This window comes from Eucalyptus grandis, chromosome 7, assembly GCF_016545825.1.
Source record: "Eucalyptus grandis isolate ANBG69807.140 chromosome 7, ASM1654582v1, whole genome shotgun sequence".
Lineage (NCBI taxonomy): Eukaryota > Viridiplantae > Streptophyta > Magnoliopsida > Myrtales > Myrtaceae > Eucalyptus > Eucalyptus grandis.
The window spans coordinates 42,035,152-42,048,002 of NC_052618.1; the positions used below are offsets into that span (position 1 = coordinate 42,035,152).

Genomic DNA, 12,851 nt, shown 5'->3' on the forward strand with positions numbered 1-12,851 from the left:
ATGCCGCGGTTGTGCGACGGTCGTGCCGCGGTCGTGCAACGATCATGCATCGGTCGTGCGGTGGCAGGCGACAATCGGCGATCCGTGAGTAATTAGAAAAAACAAATAAATACAAAGATTTATAATTTTTTACCAAACGCATTTCTATTATTTTTAAATGCAAGAATATAAATTTTGTGTAATTATCAAACACCTTATTTTACTCAGAAATTGTTCCGGAGTAGAAATAAAAAAACAAATTCTGAAAAGAAATAGCTCCCCAGAATAGAAACATTGCCATGTGCACCCTTAACCTCTCAAATGCGGGCTTCAACGGAGATATTCCTAGGCAGCTCAATAACCTTTCCAAATTACAGTATTTGGATCTTAGTAGTAACTCCGATATGGGTTTTTAACCTCAAACAACTTTGCTTGGGTGTCGAAATTATCTACCTTGAAATATTTGCATATGTCTCGGTGTTGACCTTTACGAGGTCAAAGATTGTTTTGGTTCCATTAACATGCTACCATCTTTGCAATCTTTAGGATTAAGTAGTTGTGGCTTGCAAGATATATCTAGCTCCTTGCAAGCCAATTTCACATCTCTTAGATTTCTCAACATCAAGGCCACTAGTCTAAGTTCTATTCCCCCATGGATCTATAACCTTAGCAAACTAGAACATATTGATTTGTCCAACTGCTATGGGTACAACGATTTTTCCTCACGTATCGTAGGCCCTTTTCCCACGACAATCATCGAGAATAATCAAAGACTTGTCTTCTTTGATGTGTCTGAGAATTGGCTACATGGTGATTTTCCCAAAAATTTGAGCAGTCTTTGCAAACTGCAAGTGGTAATATTATACAACAACTTCTTCAATGGGAATATCTTCGACATTTTAGGCAATTCACTTGATTGCGTACAATGTAAGTGGAAGATCTTTGATGTTTCTTCCAATAATTAGCAGTGTCCTGCCAAATCAATTCAAAGATTTCAAAGAATTAGAGTACCTTGATCTTTCATCGAACTTGATTTCTGGTTCTATTCCTGCCAATTTGGTGGAGCTATCATCTCTAAAAAAGTTGTATCTAAATTCTAACAAATTGAGTGAGACTATTCCAGAGAGCATTGGGCAACTATCTAATCTAATGGAGCTTAATCTGGGTATAATTTATTGTATGGCGTTGTTGGTGAACTTCACTTGAAATCTCAAAAGCTTGACCAACTTAGACATTTCTTCCAATAAGCTCATATTAAATATGAGCTTTGCCTGGTTCCACCATTCTAAATTCGCTAGATAGATTTGTCGAGTTGTAAAGTGGGACCTGAATTTTCAAAATGGCTTCAAACACAGCGGAACGTCACCGCGTTGGCGATGTCAAATGCGAGTATCTTAGATGACATTCTTGATTGGCTCTATGACATTTTCTCTAACATTGAAGTTTTAGATATCTCAAGCAACATGCTAAGAGGCCAAGTTCCCCAAGATATTGGAGATAAGATGCCACGATAACAGAATTGAGACTTAAAGGTAATAATCTCACCGGTGGCATTCCAAATTCTTTGTGTAAGATAAATTGGCTGTATGGAATTAGTCTCTCAAAGAATCAACTGTCTGGAAACTTCTTCGATGTTGGGGAGCATCGCGAGTGTTGGAATATTTGTTTTTTGGGGATAACAAGTTAAATGGCCAGGTTTCCAAAATTCTTGTGCCATCTTTCATCATTTAGCGTTCTTAGCCTACACAGGAATGGCTTTACTGGAGAAATCCCAAACTGTTTGTCAAATATGCCGACAATATTTGTCCTTGATCTCAGCGACAATGAATTCATGGGTAGGTTACTGCCACTTGGGCCACAATCTCCAGATTTGGCAGTGATCAATTTAGAGAAAAATCGCTTTGTTGGGGGCATTCCTCCCCAATATTGCCAACTTAAATATCTCAAATTCTTGAGCCTAGCACAGAATTACATTTCTGGATCCATTCCCAATTGTTTTGACGGGATCTTGTCTAAGGCTAATGTGGATGAGGCTTATTTTTTTTATGTTTGGTGTTGATGTTATGGTTAACACAATGGGAATTAGCCAAATCTATGGAATTACGCTTGAATACTTCTACTCAATCGATCTTTCAAGAAACATGTTGGATGGGCAAATACCATAAGAGTTCACTAAGCTCACCAAACTTGAAAATCTGAACCTCTCAGAAAAATTTGAGTGGATATATCCCCTCAAATATTGGTGACCTGAAAAACTTAGAATCTCTTGATCTTTCCAGAAACAAATTGTCGAGTACCATCCCTTCGGGCATATCCAGCATAGACTTCCTTAGTCATCTCAATCTATCCTTCAATAGACTCTCTGGCCCTATTCCGTCTGGCAATCATCTGTGCACTGTGGACGATAAATCCGTTTATTGTGGCAATGAAAGGCTTTGTGGAGCTCCTCTTCTGAATACTTGTCCTGGAGACGAGCCACTCGGTAGTGATGGGCGCGACAGTGATAATTCCGGAGGAGATAAGCCTAGCGAAGGTGATTTGGATATCCGCAATTGGTTCTATGCAGGATTGGGACATGGTTTTACGGTGGGATTTCTAGGATTCTGTAGTGTCTTGCACTTTAAGGGATCTTAGAGGGTCTCTTACTTCCAGGCGATGGATAAGGCCATTGAGAAAGTTTCAATTACAACGATGATCACCATGCTTTGGTTCAAGAGAACATTCCGACGATGTGAAAAGGAGCTTGTTTAGCAGGTAATCCTTGTCCCCTTCTTGCTAACCAATTTCTTGCATCTTATCTTGGTTGAAGCTATTGTTGATTATCATGGGCATGTGTACCAGAAGAGTTAGAGAGCTGGAGAAACTTGCCCTACTTTGAAGAATTGCTTCGGATTATCAGATGGACGGAAGAAAATACGTTCACAGCAATAAAGAGAACGTGTTTTAAGCCTCCTACTTTTCTTTTTCCTCTCTTGTCAGTTTCTAGTGCGTGGCAGAATGAATATGTTTAGTTGCGTGGACCAGTCAATGTGGAAGGAACTATTGTTGAAGACACACTCATATTTTTTATCAACCCCATTAGAAATCTACATGATTTAAAATTCAGGAGTGTATTGAGTGCGCTACACATGTAATGCACTGTCACCGTAAATAAGACTTGATTGCGTGAGTGTGGTCGAAAATTTCTTTGAGTATAGTCGTGAACCTTTTCACAAAGCCATTAAGAAGTTAAATGCATCATCGATTTTCTCACACCAACTTAAGGGCGAGTATCAAGATGCACATTTCCCTAATTTGTTTAGATAGTATCTTCATTATAAATTTTAACTAGATTGCGCAAAGTGAAATTGTTATTACTTTAAGCATGGGGCTAGATATGTCATCTGAATTTTCTTATCAAGGAAACAATGTTAAACGCATTTGTTGGAAAGATTATTCGATGCATGAGCTAAATGATCATATCACCATCGAGGTTAAATTATTTTGAAAAGCCCTAAAAATAAGTCTCCCTTATCACTTCTTACTACGCTTCTAATCATTTAACTATCCAATGACATGATTGATCATCACGCTAACATCTCCGGTTGTTTATGGAAATCCATGACACATATTGCACTTCAACGTGACGGTTCACCGTTCCCTGTCATTGAAAATTGAATAATGTACGTGCACAAGGTGCAGCTAATAATTTATTTATAGATTGAAAATCACGATCGAAACCCTCGTTTGGATAATTTTACCAGCACGAACATGCTCGCGAGAGCAGACCTTAGCCTCACGAGAGCACGAACCTCCTCGAGCTCCCATGCAGGCGGATTTCACAATTTTAGGACGACACTCATCAAAATGAACATAAAGCTTCGTCACTAGTTTCGAGAATAATAGCCATGATTCAAGCTCGATGGAGATCAGATCCTTCATTTCTTCGATGGACCGAAATGAAAGTGAAGCTAAGTTCTCTCTCTCTCTCTGGTGCCCGATTTTGATTCAATCGATGGTGCTGATTCTCGGTACTATTCTTGTATCACCAGCCCTCGCCTCAGTCAACTCCAGTCCACACAAAAGCCACTGTCGAACCTCCATCGCGGGCCACCATACGCTTGGCTACAACAGAACCAGAGGACGGAGAGCAGAGCTATCATCACCACTCATACGATGTTTGAAAATTCCTCTAAATTGAAGATTTTTCTGGTCCTTAAGTCCTTGCCGCTGCCTCCGAAAGTCGTCCGGCACCACTCATCACCACCGGTCTCTGTTTTCAAGTTGCACCGATTGTGCTCTGTTCTACTCTGTTTTTCTTTTTTGGCCGAGTAAATTGGTGGAACTTCCTTTGCCGGTGCCGATACTCACCAGAGACACCTCCAGAACCCTTCATCGATCTTAGTTTGTGACCATTAATTGCGCCATCAAGTGGGGAAAATATATTCATCTAAAGCCAACTAGGGAGATTGCGAAGAGCTAGGTCGTCCTAAATTAGCTTTCAGAGTCTAAGCTCTTATGTGCACTTTTTATTATTCAAGTAGGTGGATTTCCGATGCCAAAGACGGTGCTTTGGCTTGTGGATGAAGTAACTTGAAGAATATTGATGTTTCTAGTAATAATTCCGGTGGTCACCTGCCGATTCAATTTGGAAATTTCAAAATGATCTTTTGATCTGTGACGGGACTCAATTTCTCGTCCTACAGTGGGGGAGCTATGTCTCTGAGAGAGTTGCATCTTGAAGGTAACGAATTAAGCAGGAATTTTTTCAGAAAATATTGGCTGACTATCCAATTCAGAGGCGATGGACATTGATTTGAATGTCATCGTAAGCGAGATCCACTTTACAAATCTTAAGAGCTTGACCAAAGCTATCAGTTTTCCTGAATGAAGTTGTTATAATTGTTAACACGTCTTGGGCTCCTCCTTTCCACATTTTACGTGTCTCATGTCCAGTTATGAAGTGGGACCAGAATTTCCAAACTGGTTTCAAACCTAGAGAACTATTTCAACATTAGACATGTCATGTGCAAGCATCTCGGATGAAATTCCCGATTGGCTATCCAATGCTTTGTCCAATATTGAAGTGCTGGATCTCTTCGATAATATTATCAAAGGCAACATTCCCCAAATTAATGAAAAAAAAGATGCTGCAATTACATCTTGTGTCACTTTGCGAAAATAACCTCGTCGGTGACAGCAATCCTCTTGCATTCACATTAATGTATCTCTCAACGATCTCCTTTTTTATGGAGGACTTGAGAGCTCAAAACCTCAATCGTCATTCAAAGGGGTCGGGCATTAATTTTTTGTAAAATGATATCAATACGAGGGAATTGATTGAAGTTCCAACCTTGTGAGATGAAGCATATTTTTTTAGTACACTTTCGAGGATGCAACCCAAAATTAACATAGAAAAGAACTACTATGTATCTACTTTAGTTATTCTCATTTAGGGCTTAGTCGGGCTGGGCTGGACGTTTTAGGTGAATTGGGCTTTTGGGGTTTAGTTTTGATTTATTTTAGGGCCTAGGCCAAATTGGGCTCAGTGTGGGAATCTACCTGTGAATTGGTCCAAATCGGCAGGCTCGGATTCGGGCCCGAGCCCGGCCTGGATCCCTTTTCCAAATAAAAAAATTTAAAAATATATTTTTATAAAATTTTAGAATAAAATGTAAGAATAACAACAACAACAATAAATAAATAAATAAATAAATAAATAAATAAATAAATAAATTAAAAATTCGATTTTTTTTTATAAAGTCATGAAAAAGCTCAAAAATAGATATGTTTTTTTTTTTTTTTTTTTTTGTAGTCTTCTCTTAACATTGTGGGAAAATCGCTGTTAAAAAAATCGTGCTAAAAAATTGTATAAGCCATTAGGGCTTTATCATAGAGTTTCTATTGTTCTTAGAGACAAACACTCTTGATCGAGCATTTTCATTAAATTGATTATCGTTCACCTTTAGCATAGCTAAAAAATTGTATAAGCCATTAGGGCTTGGCACGTTCGACACGGCTGAAGCAACAGCCCTTGCCTATGACACCGCTGCCCTCAGATTCAAAGGCACCAAGGCCAAGCTCAATTTCCCCGAACGAGTTCAAGGCAACACTAGTACTAGCATCCCTAGGAACGTGTACCCTCCTAGCAATCTATTGTCATTGTCCGGACAAAACATCAATGCTATGCCATTTAATCTATCAGTGACAACGACGGCATCGTCTCATGAAGCATACCCGGACTTGATTCATTACGTGCAGCTTCTCTCAAGTAGCGATGCGGAGTTCCCCTTTGTCGCGACCTAAATTTTTCGCGGGTCACCACCTAAAACTAGGTTAATGGATTGTTAAGTCTTTAAGCTTAACTCGGGCTCTCCCAAGCCCATACCAATTCGCGACTTAGGTTTTGAATTTATTAACATGCAAATTGATTTTATTTAGGAGTCGCTACTAATCAGTTTATGGTAGGTCGATTAGACACCTAAGTAAAATAATGGGAGAATTACTTTACTCCTACGAACCAGAGACTATGGGTACGGGGACTTGATTACATTAGATTTCTCTAATGTGCCCTTTCGGTACCATTCTTTTTATTTTCAAAAATATTTTTTTTGCAGGCAGCTGATTTATTTTAAACTATCTCCCTAACATGTGAGGTTATTATGAGGGTGCGCAAACCACCAATTTAACACTCAAGAAAGTAATTAAATAATGTATGAACTTACCTAAAAGCAACGAAAATATCTGCAGTGTTAAATTAAAATCCACATCAACAATCCTAGATATGGTTTCTAATTAACAAGCAATTACTCAATTTTTGTTTTCACTTTATTTAATGAGAATCATGCGATGCATGCTAATAATCTAGTATGACATGGCAACATGACCTAAACTATATGACATGAAGAAATGCAATAATTAAATGCAATCTAAATGACCTAATTCTAATGGCATGCAATGACATACAAAATTATTTAACCTAAAATGACATGCGAGCTATATGTCAAGCGACATTTATTAAATGACATAATCTAATGACGGGCAATTTCTAATTAGAAATGAACCTAACAATAATCACTAAAATGACGTGCATTTCATGGACTTAATTCTATATAACGTGCACATGATTTTTCTATTCTAAAAATGCAATCTATTCCTGGAAATTGCGACTAATTTATCCTAAGACAAATTTTATGAAATTCGAAATTTAAAAATGCAAAAAGTGATCTGCTTGATTAAGATTCTATCTAATTTAAACTAGGGATTAAGTCATATTAAATCCTAATTTAAACTAAGACATTATCTAAATCTAAGATGCAATTTATCTAAAAAGATGATCTAAATTTAAAATGAAACATGCAATTCAAATAAAAAACTAACAACCTAAATGAATCACTTTCTTTTTTGATTTTTTTATTTTTTTAAATTCGGAATAAAATCCCTATTCTAGATATGCAAGATAACAAGAAATATTCCAAAACAAACTGAATCCTAATTCAAATATTTTTTTAGATTTTTAGTGGTTTAAAAAAAAAAACAATCAATTAACTAAATCTAAACAATCAATATATTCAATCAAATAAAGGATTAAAATAATCGAAAAAATAACTTGTTGTCTCACGAGTCAAATTAACGATTATCCTAACCTAATTATCACGACAAAGAGTTCAAAATAACTAAAAACCCGATCCGAATTCTTACAGATCAAATTAATAATTACATTGATTCAAGACTTAAAACACTATCAACAAACCCCAAAAATACCACCGCCGCGGTGGCCCCAAGTGGTTAAGGCTTGGTACCCCAAACGCTAGGGAAGAGTTCGAGACCCGCGGGACGCATTATGCGGAATTTGCCCGGTGGGCCTGTCGGCGGTGGTGGGGCTGGGTCTCCAGGGTTTATCTCGGTCGCGAAGCGCGTACGGGGTTCACTTGCAAAAAAAAAAAAAAAAAACAAACTCCAAAAATTAATATAATTAAAAAAATGATCCGACATCTTACGGATCAAATTAGTAATTACAATAATTTTAAGGAATACTCTGTGGATAATGCCTACAAAATCCATGAAATAAAGATCACTCTAAAACTTAAAAGAAATAAATAAAATAAAATAAATAGAAAAGAAAATAAAACTACCTAATTTCCCTTTCCTTTTTTTTTTTTTTTTTTTTTTTTTTTTTTTTCTTTTCCTGCTTTCTTCACCTACGGTTGAGCAGCTTCGGTGGATCACCGGAGGTTGGGTCGTCGGCGTTCAGAGCTCCGGCGAAGACCAGCAACGGACTGATCGGCGGTGCTGGCGGAAGACTCCGAGTGCGGGTGTCGCGATGGAAGGCAGGCCCAGCTGGTCACGGGTCAGGCGAGACAGGAACGGCACGGGCGAAGGAGACAGCCGGCGTCGGAGTTTTGGCGCGGACTGGGCGGCAGCAGCAACAGGGAGGCGCGGCGTCGGTGACCGGCGAACAGCGGGGTTGCGGGTCGCAGCGATGTTGTCCCACGGGTGCGTAGTGGCTCGGCGTTCAGTTCCGGCGTCGTGGGTCAGCAATCAGAGCAACAACGGCGACTGGGCAGAGGTGCTGGTGCGGTGGACTTGTCAGGGGGCGGCTCGGGCGGCAGCGAGCAGTCGGAATCGTGGGTCAGCCGGCTGTAGGGATGGCTCGGACCGGGAGCAGCGGGGCTTCAGTGGCGCGGGCTGAAGGCGGAGGCGCGGCGGAGCTTCACGGGTCGTCGAGTTGGGCGACGAGCAGTGACCAGCGAGCAAGGGACGTCGGATCACTGGATTTGCGCTGGGCGATCGTGGTGCGCTTCGGCTGGGGCAGAACAGAAGCGGCGTCGCGGTGCAGCAAGGAGTGGCTTCGTCGGACTGGCGGAGCTCCAGCGTCGGCGGGGCGGAGGCGAGTGGGGGCGCTGGGACGGCAACGCGGCGGCACGGGGAAGGTTGGCTCGGCGGCGGCGCGATTCTGGGTCGCCGGTGGCTCGGCGGCCGGTGCAGGAAGCGGCACGGGCAGAACCCCCCACACGAGGAAGATGAACAGTCGTGGGGCTTTTCTTCTTTTTTTTCGGTTTTTCTCTCTGCAGCAACCTGCTGCACGTCTCTCTCACGTCCCTTTTTCTCTGCCCGTGTACTTTCTGCAGCTTCTCTTTTTCTTTTCTTTTCTGAATTTTTTTCCAGAAGCCCCCTCTGGCGAGGAGAGAATTCTTTTGCTTTTATAGGTAAAAATGGGTAATCTTCGTAGAATATTTTATCTCGTTTTTTCAATATGCACGAAGATAATCTATAACCTCCCGATCACCCATATCTTTCATTCTCCTTATCTCCTAAATATTTTATACTGATTTTTTAAAGATAAGATCATAGCCTGATTTTCTTAAATTCCAAAAATCCTCATTTCAAAAAATATCCTCCTCCGATTTCATCATCTATTGATAAAAATAAGATTACAATGCGATTTTTTTTAATTTTCAAAAATCATCATAATATCGCATCAAATCTTAATTTTTCATGAGATGATTAATTAAACATAACGACGGGCTTGTGTTAATTTTCTCCTTTCGTGGGCCTAGCCCAACCTGCTAATTTAAAACACAAAACCACTAATTCGACTCATCCGCCAATCGGTTCAGTAAATAAATGCAAAATATGCAAACTAAATGTAGCTATGCAATTAATATTTTTTTTTCAGGGATAAAATTAACCCCTAATTTTTTTATGCAATAAATGACTAAATGGATCGCCAAAATTTATGTGTCAACACCCTTCATTACTTCGACTTTGTTGGGTCAAGAGCACTTTGGTTCCCCATCTTTGATGTCGTCGTCTCGACAAGGCGAGTGGCGAATCATCTAGTTATGATTTTCAGGATGCTGAGGAATACAAGCCTGGTGACCGAAGCAAGTGAAGAGGAAAGTGCCTTTGTGTGTGTCTTTGGAACATTCTCTTTGGAAATATTTTGGTCTGGTTAATATTGGAATGACGCACAGATCCAAGCGTGTTGTGTTACGCTTGATTTGGGCGTCAATTGTTTGTGTTTCTTGCGAGAAAGGAGCGGGAATGATTACCATTGGAGTATGTTTTTGGCAGGGATCGAAATTAGCATGGAATGTCGTGTTTTCCTTTTTCCCTAATCGAGCGCGGCCTCCGATTGCTGGCTCTTTTTAAAATTTTGGGTGCACATTGCACTCACAAATGAACTGGTTAATAAACCTCTTACCCCTCCTCCATCTGTCCTTTTAGCCTCGCCAAGCCGCAACGCTCTCTCTACCCATCGCTGCTTCTGGAGTCTCTCCTCCTTTGGGAGACCTTAGATATACTTGTTGTGAAAATATTATCAAATCCTTTTTAATTAATGCAATCGAGATCTAAATTATCGTATACTTATAAAGCCACTAAAAACTTTTATTAGCTCCGTCCACTTTGAGTGGTAAAAAATTGTCGACGCTAAACTTTTTTCTTTTAGAAGACGCGGCAGCACAAAAAATAAAGGCCCAAAAATCAAAGAAAAGCAAACACAAAAATTTAAGAGAAGAAAAGACAATTGAGAGAGAGAGAGAGAGCGCTAGCTTTGGTCGACTGCGTGGGGAGCGGAACTTGAAGGGCGACGCTAGGTGAGCACGGTTCCGGGTAACCGGGAACCGGGAACCGGAGGAGGTTAGGTTCGGTTCCCGGTTCTAAAGAGACCGGTTCCGGTTCCCGGTTCCCTAAAAGGGAACCGGGAACTGGAACAGGAACCGGTCATAATTCAAAAAAAAAAAAAACCCTAACTTTTCCCCCGCAAGATTTCCCCCTCTGCGGATTCTCCCCCTTTCCCTTTCTTCTCTCTCTCTCTCTCTCTCTCTTTCTTTCTCCCCTTTTCCCTCGTCACGTCACTTCCCCCCCAACTTTTTCTTTTCTTCTCTCTCTCTCTCTCTTCCCTTTCCCCCTCTCTCGGCCGAAACCCTACCCCTTCTTCTTCTTCTTCTTTTTCTTCTTCCTCCTCCTCTTGCCGCCGCTCTGCTTAACCCACCACCACACCGCCGCCCCGCCCTACTCACCACCACCTCTTGGCCACCGAACCACCACCACCCACCCCTCGTCCGACAAGCCATCTCGCCGTCCGACAAGCCAGTCGCCGAGGCCGCTCGCCTGAACCCTCGCCGCTTGACGCCCGGTCTCTCGTGCTCTACCCGTCGCCGAGGCTGCTCGCCCGAACCCTCGCCGCTCGACGCCAATCTCTCCCGTTCTCTGCCGTCGCCGAGGCCGCTTTGCCATCGCCAACGCCGCTCGCCCTCGAGGCCGCCGCCGGACGCCGCGAGCCACGCCGCCGCCGCTCGCGCCAGTCGCTGGACTCGTTTATCACGAAGCCTAAGGGTCCCTGTTTTGGAAACATTGCGATTTGCCTTCTCTTGAATTCGGCATTTGCCAGGATCAATCAAGGTACGGTCCTCATCTAATCTTGCTTTCCGTCGATCTTAAGGCTTGCTCGGTTATTTACCATGACTTTGACCATTGGTTCAGCTTTGCATGCTAATTATCCTGGTTGAAGTTTATGGTAAGGATTCTTTCCTGACTGAAGTTTTTCACATTTCAGGAAACTATCTGTGTTAAGAGAGAACTTCAGCACCTCTAAGATGAAGTTCTTGAAATTTGACACCAATGGCTTTGAGAAGATGTTATTCAGCGCCTTTGCATGTCAAAGGAGACAAAGATGTGCTTACATCATTCTACCGCCCCAATCTACGTTTTTCTGAGTTTGTTGTTTTCTTTTGTTCTAAGGATTGGATTAGGTTTTTTTGTGTTCATAGGGATATTTAAGTGCTTGAAAACAGAAATATGCACCAGCATGATTTTTTGGTAGATTTACTCTAATATGAACCTGCTGTTAACAGGTTAAGCATAGCAGAGAACTTCTTCATGGACTTACAAAAAGGATTTCCATGTTTTGATAAAAACATATGGTTTGAGAAGAAAGATCGGTGACAGCCAGCATATCCGATAATTCAAATTTAAAAATGAAGAAAAAAAAAGAAGAACCTGTTGGAACCTGGAACCGACCACGGAACACGTGACCGGGTAGGTTCCGGGTTCTTGGTTCGACGGGTAGGTTCCGGGTTCCAAATTTTTTGGAACACCGTGCCGAGTAGGTTCCGGAGTTCCGAGACGGAACCGAACCGGAACCTGGAACCGCTCACCCCTAGGCGACGCCACCACCTCGCATTCGATATTGAGGGTTGAACGCCCTTGCCAGTGCTTGGGCGCCTTGGCCCTTTAACTAGGCCTATACTAACATATAGAGTTAGATGGTGAGTGAAAACGAATTTCTATCCGCATGATAAGCACACTTTATGTTTGCAGCTTTTTTTCCTAATCTATAAAAGGGTGCAAAGGAATGATCAACGCCACTCCCCCTCTAGTCATTCTCTCTAAAAAGTATCAACACTCTTCGAGAGCTTTCGTATCGTATCGGATATTCTGACATGTGTTTGACACTCTCCGATATTCTCGAACACTCTTCAATACTTGAATAACACATGTTGGAAAATTTAGGCATCTAGTCAACATTTCCGATATCTTCTGATACTCAAGTTGGAATTTTGACATACGAGTTTTTGACATATGATTTCAACATGCGAGTTCAATCTTAAAAATATTCAATAAATGATAGGTCAAAATGTATATATGTGAAAAAATAATAAAAAAATTGGAGAAATAAAAATTTAGTTTTTCTCTTCCGGCTCTCACTTCCCGTGATATACAATTCATCCCCAAGTTTTTTCTCTTATCTTCCGATACGAATCTAGAATGTGAGTTGTTTTTTTCCCCAACTTTTATAGATTATTGGAATGAAGTTGAATTTGTCAAATTAAAATAATAAATAATTTTAATAAATGGTGGATTAATATTTTTAGTGTAAATTCATT

General features: G+C 41.0%; 1 long non-coding RNA gene across 1 annotated transcript; it reads left to right on the forward strand.

The window, feature by feature from the left end:
• The first annotated feature begins 11,270 nt into the window (after window positions 1-11,270).
• LOC120295345 lies at window positions 11,271-11,957 on the forward strand. Its single transcript, XR_005552701.1, has 2 exons — window positions 11,271-11,367; window positions 11,522-11,957. It is a non-coding gene; the product is annotated as an uncharacterized LOC120295345 (long non-coding RNA).
• Window positions 11,958-12,851: the final 894 nt, after the last annotated feature.